This window comes from Oncorhynchus nerka, linkage group LG16 (genome assembly GCF_034236695.1).
Source record: "Oncorhynchus nerka isolate Pitt River linkage group LG16, Oner_Uvic_2.0, whole genome shotgun sequence".
Lineage (NCBI taxonomy): Eukaryota > Metazoa > Chordata > Actinopteri > Salmoniformes > Salmonidae > Oncorhynchus > Oncorhynchus nerka.
Window position 1 is genome coordinate 38,916,373 of NC_088411.1, and position 18,368 is coordinate 38,934,740.

Genomic DNA, 18,368 nt, shown 5'->3' on the forward strand with positions numbered 1-18,368 from the left:
ACACACACAACGGGAAGGCCATCTCTACACCACACGCACACAACGGGAAGGCCATCTCTACGCCACGCCACTCCCACACAATGGGAAGGCCATCTCTACACCACTCACACACAACGGGAAGGCCATCTCTACACCACTCACACACAACGGGAAGGCCATCTCTACACCACTCACACACAACGGGAAGGCCATCTCTACACCACTCACACACAACGGGAAGGCCATCTCTACACCACTCACACACAACGGGAAGGCCATCTCTACACCACTCACACACAACGGGAAGGCCATCTCTACACCACTCCCACACAACGGGAAGGCCATCTCTACACCACACGCACACAAGGGGAAGGCCATCTCTACACCACTCACACACAACGGGAAGGCCATGTCTACACCACGGGAAGGCCATCTCTACACCACTCGCACACAACAGGAAGGCCATCTCTACACCCCTCACACACAACGGGAAGGCCATCTCTACACAACGGGAAGGCCATCTCTACACCACTCACACACAACGGGAAGGCCATCTCTACACCACTCCCACACAACGGGAAGGCCATCTCTACACCACTCACACACAACGGGAAGGCCATCTCTACACCACAACCACACAACGGGAAGGCCATCTCTACACAACGGGAAGGGCATCTCTACACCACTCGCACACAACGGGAAGGCCATCTCTACACCCCTCACACACAACGGGAAGGCCATCTCTACACAACGGGAAGGCCATCTCTACACCACTCACACACAACGGGAAGGCCATCTCTACACCACTCACACACAACGGGAAGGCCATGTCTACACCACTCACACACAACGGGAAGGCCATCTCTACACCACTCACACACAACGGGAAGGCCATCTCTACACCACTCACACACAATGGGAAGGCCATCTCTACACCACTCCCACACAACGGGAAGGCCATCTCTACACCACACGCACACAAGGGGAAGGCCATGTCTACACCCCTCACACACAACGGGAAGGCCATGTCTACACCCCTCACACACAACGGGAAGGCCATCTCTACACCACTCACAGACAACGGGAAGGCCATCTCTACACCACTCCCACACAACGGGAAGGCCATCTCTACACCACGGGAAGGCCACCTCTACACCACACGCACACAACGGGAAAGCCATCTCTACACCACTCCCACACAACGGGAAGGCCATCTCTACACCACTCCCACACAACGGGAAGGCCATCTCTACACAACGGGAAGGCCATCTCTACACCACTCACACACAACGGGAAGGCCATCTCTACACCACTCACACACAACGGGAAGGCCATCTCTACACCACTCACACACAACGGGAAGGCCATCTCTACACCACTCACACACAACGGGAAGGCCATCTCTACACCACTCACACACAACGGGAAGGCCATCTCTATGCCACTCGCACACAACGGGAAGGCCATCTCTACACCACTCGCACACAACGGGAAGGCCATCTCTACACCACTCGCAAACAAGGGAAGGCCATCTCTACACCACTCGCACACAACGGGAAGGCCATCTCTACACCCTCACACACAACGGGAAGGCCATCTCTACACCACTCCCACACAACGGGAAGGCCATCTCTACACAACGGGAAGGCCATCTCTACACCACTCACACACAATGGGAAGGCCATCTCTACACCACTCCCACACAACGGGAAGGCCATCTCTACACAACGGGAAGGGCATCTCTACACCACTCGCACACAACGGGAAGGCCATCTCTACACCCCTCACACACAACGGGAAGGCCATCTCTACACCACGGGAAGGCCATCTCTACACCACACGCACACAACGGGAAGGCCATCTCTACACCACTCCCACACAACGGGAAGGCCATCTCTACACCACTCCCACACAACGGGAAGGCCATCTCTACACAACGGGAAGGCCATCTCTACACCACTCACACAGAACGGGAAGGCCATCTCTACACCACACGCATACAACGGGAAGGCCATCTCTACGCCACTCCCACACAATGGGAAGGCCATCTCTACACCACACGCACACAACGGGAAGGCCATCTCTACACCACTCCCACACAACGGGAAGGCCATCTCTACACCACTCCCACACAACGGGAAGGCCATCTCTACACCACTCCCACACAACGGGAAGGCCATCTCTACACCACGGGAAGGCCATCTCTACACCACACGCACACAACGGGAAAGCCATCTCTACACCACTCCCACACAACGGGAAGGCCATCTCTACACCACTCCCACACAACGGGAAGGCCATCTCTACACAACGGGAAGGCCATCTCTACACCACTCACACACAACGGGAAGGCCATCTCTACACCACTCACACACAACGGGAAGGCCATCTCTACACCACTCACACACAACGGGAAGGCCATCTCTACACAACGGGAAGGCCATCTCTACACCACTCACACACAACGGGAAGGCCATCTCTACACCACTCACACACAACGGGAAGGCCATCTCTACACCACTCACACACAACGGGAAGGCCATCTCTACACCACTCACACACAACGGGAAGGCCATCTCTACACCACTCACACACAACGGGAAGGCCATCTCTACGCCACTCGCACACAACGGGAAGGCCATCTCTACACCACACGCACACAACGGGAAAGCCATCTCTACACCACTCCCACACAACGGGAAGGCCATCTCTACACCACTCCCACACAACGGGAAGGCCATCTCTACACAACGGGAAGGCCATCTCTACACCACTCGCACACAACGGGAAGGCCATCTCTACACCACTCACACACAACGGGAAGGCCATCTCTACACCACTCCCACACAACGGGAAGGCCATCTCTACACCACGGGAAGGCCATCTCTACACCACACGCACACAACGGGAAAGCCATCTCTACACCACTCCCACACAACGGGAAGGCCATCTCTACACCACTCCCACACAACGGGAAGGCCATCTCTACACAACGGGAAGGCCATCTCTACACCACTCACACACAACGGGAAGGCCATCTCTACACCACTCACACACAACGGGAAGGCCATCTCTACCACTCACACAACGGGAAGGCCATCTCTACACCACTCACACACAACGGGAAGGCCATCTCTACACCACTCACACACAACGGGAAGGCCATCTCTACGCCACTCGCACACAACGGGAAGGCCATCTCTACACCACTCGCACACAACGGGAAGGCCATCTCTACACCACTCGCAAACAAGGGAAGGCCATCTCTACACCACTCGCACACAACGGGAAGGCCATCTCTACACCCCTCACACACAACGGGAAGGCCATCTCTACACCACTCCCACACAACGGGAAGGCCATCTCTACACAACGGGAAGGCCATCTCTACACCACTCACACACAATGGGAAGGCCATCTCTACACCACTCCCACACAACGGGAAGGCCATCTCTACACAACGGGAAGGGCATCTCTACACCACTCGCACACAACGGGAAGGCCATCTCTACACCCCTCACACACAACGGGAAGGCCATCTCTACACCACGGGAAGGCCATCTCTACACCACACGCACACAACGGGAAGGCCATCTCTACACCACTCCCACACAACGGGAAGGCCATCTCTACACAACGGGAAGGACATCTCTACACCACTCACACACAACGGGAAGGCCATCTCTACACCACACGCACACAACGGGAAGGCCATCTCTACGCCACTCCCACACAATGGGAAGGCCATCTCTACACCACACGCACACAACGGGAAGGCCATCTCTACACCACTCCCACACAACGGGAAGGCCATCTCTACACCACTCCCACACAACGGGAAGGCCATCTCTACACAACGGGAAGGCCATCTCTACACCACACACACACAACGGGAAGGCCATCTCTACACCACTCACAACGGGAAGGCCATCTCTACACCACACGCACACAACGGGAAGGCCATCTCTACGCCACTCCCACACAATGGGAAGGCCATCTCTACACCACACGCACACAACGGGAAGGCCATCTCTACACCACTCCCACACAACGGGAAGGCCATCTCTACACCACTCCCACACAACGGGAAGGCCATCTCTACACCACTCCCACACAACGGGAAGGCCATCTCTACACAACGGGAAGGCCATCTCTACACCACTCCCACACAACGGGAAGGCCATCTCTACACAACGGGAAGGCCATCTCTACACCACTCCCACACAACGGGAAGGCCATCTCTACACAACGGGAAGGCCATCTCTACACCACTCCCACACAACGGGAAGGCCATCTCTACACAATGGGAAGGCCATCTCTACACCACACACACACAACGGGAAGGCCATCTCTACACCACTCACACACAACGGGAAGGCCATCTCTACACCACTCCCACACAACGGGAAAGCCATCTCTACACAACGGGAAGGGCATCTCTACACTACTCGCACACAACAGGAAGGCCATCTCTACACCCCTCATACACAACGGGAAGGCCATCTCTACACAACGGGAAGGCCATCTCTACACCACACACACACAACGGGAAGGCCATCTCTACACCACTCACAACGGGAAGGCCATCTCTACACCACACGCACACAACGGGAAGGCCATCTCTACGCCACTCCCACACAATGGGAAGGCCATCTCTACACCACACGCACACAACGGGAAGGCCATCTCTACACCACTCCCACACAACGGGAAGGCCATCTCTACACCACTCCCACACAACGGGAAGGCCATCTCTACACCACTCCCACACAACGGGAAGGCCATCTCTACACAACGGGAAGGCCATCTCTACACCACTCCCACACAACGGGAAGGCCATCTCTACACAACGGGAAGGCCATCTCTACACCACTCCCACACAACGGGAAGGCCATCTCTACACAATGGGAAGGCCATCTCTACACCACACACACACAACGGGAAGGCCATCTCTACACCACTCACACACAACGGGAAGGCCATCTCTACACCACTCCCACACAACGGGAAAGCCATCTCTACACAACGGGAAGGGCATCTCTACACTACTCGCACACAACAGGAAGGCCATCTCTACACCCCTCATACACAACGGGAAGGCCATCTCTACACAACGGGAAGGGCATCTCTACACCACTCGCACACAACAGGAAGGCCATCTCTACACCACTCGCACACAACGGGAAGGCCATCTCTACACCACTCACACACAACAGGAAGGCCATCTCTACACCACGGGAAGGCCATCTCTACACCACACGCACACAACGGGAAGGCCATCTCTACACCACTCCCACACAACGGAAAGGCCATCTCTACACCACTCCCACACAACGGAAAGGCCATCTCTACACCACTCCCACACAACGGAAAGGCCATCTCTACACCACTCCCACACAACGGGAAGGCCATCTCTACACCACTCCCACACAACGGGAAGGCCATCTCTACACAACGGGAAGGCTATCTCTACACCACTCACACACAACGGGAAGGCCATCTCTACACCACGGGATGGCCATCTCTACACCACACGTACATAACGGGAAGGCCATCTCTACACCACTCCCACACAACGGGAAGGCCATCTCTACACCACTCCCACACAACGGGAAGGCCATCTCTACACAATGGGAAGGCCATCTCTACACCACACACACACAACGGGAAGGCCATCTCTACACCACTCACACACAACGGGAAGGCCATCTCTACACCACTCCCACACAACGGGAAGGCCATCTCTACACAACGGGAAGGGCATCTCTACACTACTCGCACACAACAGGAAGGCCATCTCTACACCCTCATACACAACGGGAAGGCCATCTCTACACAACGGGAAGGGCATCTCTACACCACTCGCACACAACAGGAAGGCCATCTCTACACCACTCCCACACAACGGGAAGGCCATCTCTACACCACTCCCACACAACGGAAAGGCCATCTCTACACCACTCCCACACAACGGGAAGGCCATCTCTACACCACTCCCACACAACGGGAAGGCCATCTCTACACCACTCACACACAACGGGAAGGCTATCTCTACACCACTCCCACACAACGGGAAGGCCATCTCTACGCCACTCCCACACAATGGGAAGGCCATCTCTACACCACACGCACACAACGGGAAGGCCATCTCTACACCACTCCCACACAACGGGAAGGCCATCTCTACACCACTCCCACACAACGGGAAGGCCATCTCTACACAACGGGAAGGCCATCTCTACACCACTCCCACACAACGGGAAGGCCATCTCTACACAATGGGAAGGCCATCTCTACACCACATACACACAACGGGAAGGCCATCTCTACACCACTCACACACAACGGGAAGGCCATCTCTACACCACTCGCACACAACGGGAAGGCCATCTCTACGCCACTCGCACACAACGGGAAGGCCATCTCTACGCCACTCACACACAACGGGAAGGCCATCTCTACACCACTCGCACACAACGGGAAGGCCATCGCTACACCACTCACACACAACGGGAAGGCCATCTCTACACCACTCGCACACAACGGGAAGGCCATCGCTACACCACTCACACACAACGGGAAGGCCATCTCTACACCACTCGCACACAACGGGAAGGCCATCTCTACACCACTCACACACAACGGGAAGGCCATCTCTACACCACTCACACACAACGGGAAGGCCATCTCTACACCACTCACACACAACGGGAAGGCCATCTCTACACCACTCGCACACAACGGGAAGGCCATCTCTACGCCACTCACACACAACGGGAAGGCCATCTCTACACCACTCGCACACAACGGGAAGGCCATCGCTACACCACTCACACACAACGGGAAGGCCATCTCTACACCACTCGCACACAACGGGAAGGCCATCGCTACACCACTCACACACAACGGGAAGGCCATCTCTACACCACTCGCACACAACGGGAAGGCCATCTCTACACCACTCGCACACAACGGGAAGGTCATCTCTACACCACTCACACACAACGGGAAGGCCATCTCTACACCACTCACACACAACGGGAAGGCCATCTCTACACCACTCACACACAACGGGAAGGCCATCTCTACACCACTCACACACAACGGGAAGGCCATCTCTACACCACTCACACACAACGGGAAGGCCATCTCTACACCACTCACACACAACAGGAAGGCCATCTCTACACCACTCACACACAACGGGAAGGCCATCTCTACACCACTCACACACAACGGGAAGGCCATCTCTACACCACTCACACACAACGGGAAGGCCATCTCTACACCACTCACACACACAACGGGAAGGCCATCTCTACACCACTCACACACAACGGGAAGGCCATCTCTACACCACTCACACACAACGGGAAGGCCATCTCTACACCACTCACACACAACGGGAAGGCCATCTCTACACCACTCCCACACAACGGGAAGGCCATCTCTACACCACACGCACACAAGGGGAAGGCCATCTCTACACCACTCACACACAACGGGAAGGCCATGTCTACACCACGGGAAGGCCATCTCTACACCACTCGCACACAACAGGAAGGCCATCTCTACACCCCTCACACACAACGGGAAGGCCATCTCTACACAACGGGAAGGCCATCTCTACACCACTCACACACAACGGGAAGGCCATCTCTACACCACTCCCACACAACGGGAAGGCCATCTCTACACCACTCACACACAACGGGAAGGCCATCTCTACACCACAACCACACAACGGGAAGGCCATCTCTACACAACGGGAAGGGCATCTCTACACCACTCGCACACAACGGGAAGGCCATCTCTACACCCTCACACACAACGGGAAGGCCATCTCTACACAAAGGGAAGGCCATCTCTACACCACTCACACACAACGGGAAGGCCATCTCTACACCACTCACACACAACGGGAAGGCCATCTCTACACCACTCACACACAACGGGAAGGCCATCTCTACACCACTCACACACAACGGGAAGGCCATCTCTACACCACTCACACACAACGGGAAGGCCATCTCTACACCACTCACACACAACGGGAAGGCCATCTCTACACCACACGCACACAAGGGGAAGGCCATGTCTACACCCCTCACACACAACGGGAAGGCCATGTCTACACCCCTCACACACAACGGGAAGGCCATCTCTACACCACTCCCACACAACGGGAAGGCCATCTCTACACCACTCCCACACAACGGGAAGGCCATCTCTACACAACGGGAAGGCCATCTCTACACCACTCACACACAACGGGAAGGCCATCTCTACACCACTCACACACAACGGGAAGGCCATCTCTACACCACTCACACACAACGGGAAGGCCATCTCTACACCACTCACACACAACGGGAAGGCCATCTCTACGCCACTCGCACACAACGGGAAGGCCATCTCTACACCACTCGCACACAACGGGAAGGCCATCTCTACACCACTCGCAAACAAGGGAAGGCCATCTCTACACCACTCGCACACAACGGGAAGGCCATCTCTACACCCCTCACACACAACGGGAAGGCCATCTCTACACCACTCCCACACAACGGGAAGGCCATCTCTAAACAACGGGAAGGCCATCTCTACACCACTCACACACAATGGGAAGGCCATCTCTACACCACTCCCACACAACGGGAAGGCCATCTCTACACAACGGGAAGGGCATCTCTACACCACTCGCACACAACGGGAAGGCCATCTCTACACCCCTCACACACCACGGGAAGGCCATCTCTACACCACGGGAAGGCCATCTCTACACCACACGCACACAACGGGAAGGCCATCTCTACACCACTCCCACACAACGGGAAGGCCATCTCTACACCACTCCCACACAACGGGAAGGCCATCTCTACACAACGGGAAGGCCATCTCTACACCACTCACACACAACGGGAAGGCCATCTCTACACCACACGCACACAACTTGAAGGCCATCTCTACGCCACTCCCACACAATGGGAAGGCCATCTCTACACCACACGCACACAACGGGAAGGCCATCTCTACACCACTCCCACACAACGGGAAGGCCATCTCTACACCACTCCCACACAACGGGAAGGCCATCTCTACACCACTCCCACACAACGGGAAGGCCATCTCTACACCACGGGAAGGCCATCTCTACACCACACGCACACAACGGGAAAGCCATCTCTACACCACTCCCACACAACGGGAAGGCCATCTCTACACCACTCCCACACAACGGGAAGGCCATCTCTACACAACGGGAAGGCCATCTCTACACCACTCACACACAACGGGAAGGCCATCTCTACACCACTCACACACAACGGGAAGGCCATCTCTACACCACTCACACACAACGGGAAGGCCATCTCTACACCACTCACACACAACGGGAAGGCCATCTCTACGCCACTCGCACACAACGGGAAGGCCATCTCTACACCACTCGCACACAACGGGAAGGCCATCTCTACACCACTCGCAAACAAGGGAAGGCCATCTCTACACCACTCGCACACAACGGGAAGGCCATCTCTACACCCCTCACACACAACGGGAATGCCATCTCTACACCACTCCCACACAACGGGAAAGCCATCTCTACACAACGGGAAGGCCATCTCTACACCACTCACACACAATGGGAAGGCCATCTCTACACCACTCCCACACAACGGGAAGGCCATCTCTACACAACGGGAAGGGCATCTCTACACCACTCGCACACAACGGGAAGGCCATCTCTACACCCCTCACACACAACGGGAAGGCCATCTCTACACCACGGGAAGGCCATCTCTACACCACACGCACACAACGGGAAGGCCATCTCTACACCACTCCCACACAACGGGAAGGCCATCTCTACACCACTCCCACACAACGGGAAGGCCATCTCTACACAACGGGAAGGCCATCTCTACACCACTCACACACAACGGGAAGGCCATCTCTACACCACACGCACACAACGGGAAGGCCATCTCTACGCCACTCCCACACAATGGGAAGGCCATCTCTACACCACTCACACACAACGGGAAGGCCATCTCTACACCACTCACACACAACGGGAAGGCCATCTCTACACCACTCACACACAACGGGAAGGCCATCTCTACACCACTCACACACAACGGGAAGGCCATCTCTACACCACTCACACACAACGGGAAGGCCATCTCTACACCACTCACACACAACGGGAAGGCCATCTCTACACCACTCACACACAACGGGAAGGCCATCTCTACACCACTCCCACACAACGGGAAGGCCATCTCTACACCACACGCACACAAGGGGAAGGCCATCTCTACACCACTCACACACAACGGGAAGGCCATGTCTACACCACGGGAAGGCCATCTCTACACCACTCGCACACAACAGGAAGGCCATCTCTACACCCCTCACACACAACGGGAAGGCCATCTCTACACAACGGGAAAGCCATCTCTACACCACTCACACACAACGGGAAGGCCATCTCTACACCACTCCCACACAACGGGAAGGCCATCTCTACACCACTCACACACAACGGGAAGGCCATCTCTACACCACAACCACACAACGGGAAGGCCATCTCTACACAACGGGAAGGGCATCTCTACACCACTCGCACACAACGGGAAGGCCATCTCTACACCCTCACACACAACGGGAAGGCCATCTCTACACAACGGGAAGGCCATCTCTACACCACTCACACACAACGGGAAGGCCATCTCTACACCACTCACACACAACGGGAAGGCCATGTCTACACCACTCACACACAACGGGAAGGCCATCTCTACACCACTCACACACAACGGGAAGGCCATCTCTACACCACTCACACACAATGGGAAGGCCATCTCTACACCACTCCCACACAACGGGAAGGCCATCTCTACACCACACGCACACAAGGGGAAGGCCATGTCTACACCCTCACACAACGGGAAGGCCATGTCTACACCCCTCACACACAACGGGAAGGCCATCTCTACACCACTCACACACAACGGGAAGGCCATCTCTACACCACTCCCACACAACGGGAAGGCCATCTCTACACCACGGGAAGGCCATCTCTACACCACACGCACACAACGGGAAAGCCATCTCTACACCACTCCCACACAACGGGAAGGCCATCTCTACACCACTCCCACACAACGGGAAGGCCATCTCTACACAACGGGAAGGCCATCTCTACACCACTCACACACAACGGGAAGGCCATCTCTACACCACTCACACACAACGGGAAGGCCATCTCTACACCACTCACACACAACGGGAAGGCCATCTCTACACCACTCACACACAACGGGAAGGCCATCTCTACACCACTCACACACAACGGGAAGGCCATCTCTACGCCACTCGCACACAACGGGAAGGCCATCTCTACACCACTCGCACACAACGGGAAGGCCATCTCTACACCACTCGCAAACAAGGGAAGGCCATCTCTACACCACTCGCACACAACGGGAAGGCCATCTCTACACCCCTCACACACAACGGGAAGGCCATCTCTACACCACTCCCACACAACGGGAAGGCCATCTCTACACAACGGGAAGGCCATCTCTACACCACTCACACACAATGGGAAGGCCATCTCTACACCACTCCCACACAACGGGAAGGCCATCTCTACACAACGGGAAGGGCATCTCTACACCACTCGCACACAACGGGAAGGCCATCTCTACACCCCTCACACACAACGGGAAGGCCATCTCTACACCACGGGAAGGCCATCTCTACACCACACGCACACAACGGGAAGGCCATCTCTACACCACTCCCACACAACGGGAAGGCCATCTCTACACCACTCCCACACAACGGGAAGGCCATCTCTACACAACGGGAAGGCCATCTCTACACCACTCACACAGAACGGGAAGGCCATCTCTACACCACACGCATACAACGGGAAGGCCATCTCTACGCCACTCCCACACAATGGGAAGGCCATCTCTACACCACACGCACACAACGGGAAGGCCATCTCTACACCACTCCCACACAACGGGAAGGCCATCTCTACACCACTCCCACACAACGGGAAGGCCATCTCTACACCACTCCCACACAACGGGAAGGCCATCTCTACACCACGGGAAGGCCATCTCTACACCACACGCACACAACGGGAAAGCCATCTCTACACCACTCACACACAACGGGAAGGCCATCTCTACACCACTCACACACAACGGGAAGGCCATCTCTACACCACTCACACACAACGGGAAGGCCATCTCTACGCCACTCGCACACAACGGGAAGGCCATCTCTACACCACTCGCACACAACGGGAAGGCCATCTCTACACCACTCGCAAACAAGGGAAGGCCATCTCTACACCACTCGCACACAACGGGAAGGCCATCTCTACACCCCTCACACACAACGGGAATGCCATCTCTACACCACTCCCACACAACGGGAAAGCCATCTCTACACAACGGGAAGGCCATCTCTACACCACTCACACACAATGGGAAGGCCATCTCTACACCACTCCCACACAACGGGAAGGCCATCTCTACACAACGGGAAGGGCATCTCTACACCACTCGCACACAACGGGAAGGCCATCTCTACACCCCTCACACACAACGGGAAGGCCATCTCTACACCACGGGAAGGCCATCTCTACACCACACGCACACAACGGGAAGGCCATCTCTACACCACTCCCACACAACGGGAAGGCCATCTCTACACAACGGGAAGGCCATCTCTACACCACTCACACACAACGGGAAGGCCATCTCTACACCACACGCACACAACGGGAAGGCCATCTCTACGCCACTCCCACACAATGGGAAGGCCATCTCTACACCACACGCACACAACGGGAAGGCCATCTCTACACCACTCCCACACAACGGGAAGGCCATCTCTACACCACTCCCACACAACGGGAAGGCCATCTCTACACAACGGGAAGGCCATCTCTACACCACACACACACAACGGGAAGGCCATCTCTACACCACTCACAACGGGAAGGCCATCTCTACACCACACGCACACAACGGGAAGGCCATCTCTACGCCACTCCCACACAATGGGAAGGCCATCTCTACACCACACGCACACAACGGGAAGGCCATCTCTACACCACTCCCACACAACGGGAAGGCCATCTCTACACCACTCCCACACAACGGGAAGGCCATCTCTACACCACTCCCACACAACGGGAAGGCCATCTCTACACAACGGGAAGGCCATCTCTACACCACTCCCACACAACGGGAAGGCCATCTCTACACAACGGGAAGGCCATCTCTACACCACTCCCACACAACGGGAAGGCCATCTCTACACAATGGGAAGGCCATCTCTACACCACACACACACAACGGGAAGGCCATCTCTACACCACTCACACACAACGGGAAGGCCATCTCTACACCACTCCCACACAACGGGAAGGCCATCTCTACACAACGGGAAGGGCATCTCTACACTACTCGCACACAACAGGAAGGCCATCTCTACACCCCTCATACACAACGGGAAGGCCATCTCTACACAACGGGAAGGGCATCTCTACACCACTCGCACACAACAGGAAGGCCATCTCTACACCACTCGCACACAACGGGAAGGCCATCTCTACACCACTCACACACAACAGGAAGGCCATCTCTACACCACGGGAAGGCCATCTCTACACCACACGCACACAACGGGAAGGCCATCTCTACACCACTCCCACACAACGGAAAGGCCATCTCTACACCACTCCCACACAACGGAAAGGCCATCTCTACACCACTCCCACACAACGGGAAGGCCATCTCTACACAACGGGAAGGCCATCTCTACACCACTCACACACAACGGGAAGGCCATCTCTACACCACACGCACACAACGGGAAGGCCATCTCTACGCCACTCCCACACAATGGGAAGGCCATCTCTACACACACGCACACAACGGGAAGGCCATCTCTACACCACTCCCACACAACGGGAAGGCCATCTCTACACCACTCCCACACAACGGGAAGGCCATCTCTACACAACGGGAAGGCCATCTCTACACCACACACACACAACGGGAAGGCCATCTCTACACCACTCACAACGGGAAGGCCATCTCTACACCACACGCACACAACGGGAAGGCCATCTCTACGCCACTCCCACACAATGGGAAGGCCATCTCTACACCACACGCACACAACGGGAAGGCCATCTCTACACCACTCCCACACAACGGGAAGGCCATCTCTACACCACTCCCACACAACGGGAAGGCCATCTCTACACCACTCCCACACAACGGGAAGGCCATCTCTACACAACGGGAAGGCCATCTCTACACCACTCCCACACAACGGGAAGGCCATCTCTACACAACGGGAAGGCCATCTCTACACCACTCCCACGCAACGGGAAGGCCATCTCTACACAATGGGAAGGCCATCTCTACACCACACACACACAACGGGAAGGCCATCTCTACACCACTCACACACAACGGGAAGGCCATCTCTACACCACTCCCACACAACGGGAAGGCCATCTCTACACAACGGGAAGGGCATCTCTACACTACTCGCACACAACAGGAAGGCCATCTCTACACCCCTCATACACAACGGGAAGGCCATCTCTACACAACGGGAAGGGCATCTCTACACCACTCGCACACAACAGGAAGGCCATCTCTACACCACTCGCACACAACGGGAAGGCCATCTCTACACCACTCACACACAACAGGAAGGCCATCTCTACACCACGGGAAGGCCATCTCTACACCACACGCACACAACGGGAAGGCCATCTCTACACCACTCCCACACAACGGAAAGGCCATCTCTACACCACTCCCACACAACGGAAAGGCCATCTCTACACCACTCCCACACAACGGGAAGGCCATCTCTACACCACTCCCACACAACGGGAAGGCCATCTCTACACAACGGGAAGGCCATCTCTACACCACTCCCACACAACGGGAAGGCCATCTCTACACAATGGGAAGGCCATCTCTACACCACACACACACAACGGGAAGGCCATCTCTACACCACTCACACACAACGGGAAGGCCATCTCTACACCACTCGCACACAACGGGAAGGCCATCTCTACGCCACTCGCACACAACGGGAAGGCCATCTCTACACCCCTCGCACACAACGGGAAGGCCATCTCTACACCACTCGCACACAACGGGAAGGCCATCTCTACACCACGGGATGGCCATCTCTACACCACACGCACATAACGGGAAGGCCATCTCTACACCACTCCCACACAACGGGAAGGCCATCTCTACACCACTCCCACACAACGGGAAGGCCATCTCTACACAACGGGAAGGCTATCTCTACACCACTCACACACAACGGGAAGGCCATCTCTACACCACTCACACACAACGGGAAGGCCATCTCTACACCACTCACACACAACGGGAAGGCCATCTCTACACCACTCACACACAACGGGAAGGCCATCTCTACACCACTCACACACAACGGGAAGGCCATCTCTAGACCACTCACACACAACGGGAAGGCCATCTCTACACCACTCCCACATAACGGGAAGGCCATCTCTACACCACTCCCACACAACGGGAAGGCCATCTCTACACAACGGGAAGGCCATCTCTACACCACTCCCACACAACGGGAAGGCCATCTCTACACAATGGGAAGGCCATCTCTACACCACACACACACAACGGGAAGGCCATCTCTACACCACTCACACACAACGGGAAGGCCATCTCTACACCACTCCCACACAACGGGAAGGCCATCTCTACACAACGGGAAGGGCATCTCTACACTACTCGCACACAACAGGAAGGCCATCTCTACACCCCTCATACACAACGGGAAGGCCATCTCTACACAACGGGAAGGGCATCTCTACACCACTCGCACACAACAGGAAGGCCATCTCTACACCACTCCCACACAACGGGAAGGCCATCTCTACACCACTCCCACACAACGGAAAGGCCATCTCTACACCACTCCCACACAACGGGAAGGCCATCTCTACACCACTCCCACACAACGGGAAGGCCATCTCTACACAACGGGAAGGCCATCTCTACACCACTCACACACAACGGGAAGGCTATCTCTACACCACTCCCACACAACGGGAAGGCCATCTCTACGCCACTCCCACACAATGGGAAGGCCATCTCTACACCACACGCACACAACGGGAAGGCCATCTCTACACCACTCCCACACAACGGGAAGGCCATCTCTACACCACTCCCACACAACGGGAAGGCCATCTCTACACAATGGGAAGGCCATCTCTACACCACACACACACAACGGGAAGGCCATCTCTACACCACTCACACACAACGGGAAGGCCATCTCTACACCACTCGCACACAACGGGAAGGCCATCTCTACGCCACTCGCACACAACGGGAAGGCCATCTCTACGCCACTCACACACAACGGGAAGGCCATCTCTACACCACTCGCACACAACGGGAAGGCCATCGCTACACCACTCACACACAACGGGAAGGCCATCTCTACACCACTCGCACACAACGGGAAGGCCATCGCTACACCACTCACACACAACGGGAAGGCCATCTCTACACCACTCGCACACAACGGGAAGGCCATCTCTACACCACTCACACACAACGGGAAGGCCATCTCTACACCACTCACACACAACGGGAAGGCCATCTCTACACCACTCACACACAACGGGAAGGCCATCTACACAAATCAAATCAAATCAAATTTATTTATATAGCCCTTCGTACATCAGCTGATATCTCAAAGTGCTGTACAGAAACCCAGCCTAAAACCCCAAACAGCAAACAATGCAGGTGTAAAAGCACGGTGGCTAGGAAAAACTCCCTAGAAAGGCCAAAACCTAGGAAGAAACCTAGAGAGGAACCAGGCTATGTGGGGTGGCCAGTCCTCTTCTGGCTGTGCCGGGTAGAGATTATAACAGAACATGACCAAGATGTTCAAATGTTCATAAATGACCAGCATGGTCGAATAATAATGAGGCAGAACAGTTGAAACTGGAGCAGCAGCACAGTCAGGTGGACTGGGGACAGCAAGGAGTCATCATGTCAGGTAGTCCTGGGGCACGGTCCAAGAGCTCAGGTCCTCCGAGAGAGAGAAAGAAAGAGAGAATTAGAGAGAGCATATGTGGGGTGGCCAGTCCTCTTCTGGCTGTGCCGGGTGGAGATTATAACAGAACGTGGCCAAGATGTTCAAATGTTCATAAATGACCAGCATGGTTGAATAATAGTAAGGCAGAACAGTTGAAACTGGAGCAGCAGCATGGCCAGGTGGACTGGGGACAGCAAGGAGTCATCATGTCAGGTAGTCCTGGGACATGGTCCTAGGGCCCAGGCCAGTTGAAACTGGAGCAGCAGCATGGCCAGGTGGACTGGGGACAGCAAGGAGTCATCATGTCAGGTAGTCCTGGGACATGGTCCTAGGGCCCAGGCCAGTTGAAACTGGAGCAGCAGCATGGCCAGGTGGACTGGGGACAGCAAGGAGTCATCATGTCAGGTAGTCCTGGGGCATGGTCCTAGGGCTCAGGTCCTCCGAGAGAGAGAAAGAAAGAGAGAAGGAGAGAATTAGAGAACGCACACTTAGATTCACACAGGACACCGAATAGGACAGGAGAAGTACTCCAGATATAACAAACTGACCCTAGCCCCCCGACACATAAACTAATGCAGCATAAAAACTGGAGGCTGAGACAGGAGGGGTCAGGAGACACTGTGGCCCCATCCGAGGACACCCCCGGACAGGGCCAAACAGGAAGGATATAACCCCACCCACTTTGCCAAAGCACAGCCCCCACACCACTAGAGGGATATCTTCAACCACCAACTTACCATCCTGAGACAAGGCCGAGTATAGCCCACAAAGATCTCCGCCACGGCACAACCCAAGGGGGGGGGCGCCAACCCAGACAGGCCGACCACAACAGTGAATCAACCCACCCAGGTGACGCACCCCCAGGGACGGCATGAGAGAGCCCCAGTAAGCCAGTGACTCAGCCCCGTAACAGGGTAGAGGCAGAGAATCCCAGTGGAAAGAGGGGAATCGGCCAGGCAGAGACAGCAAGGGCGGTTCGTTGCTCCAGAGCCTTTCCGTTCACCTTCCCACTCCTGGGCCAGACTACACTCAATCATATGACCCACTGAAGAGATGAGTCTTCAGTAAAGACTTAAAGGTTGAGACCGAGTTTGCGTCTCTGACATGGGTAGGCAGACCGTTCCATAAAAATGGAGCTCTATAGGAGAAAGCCCTGCCTCCAGCTGTTTGCTTAGAAATTCTAGGGACAATTAGGAGGCCTGCGTCTTGTGACCGTAGCGTAC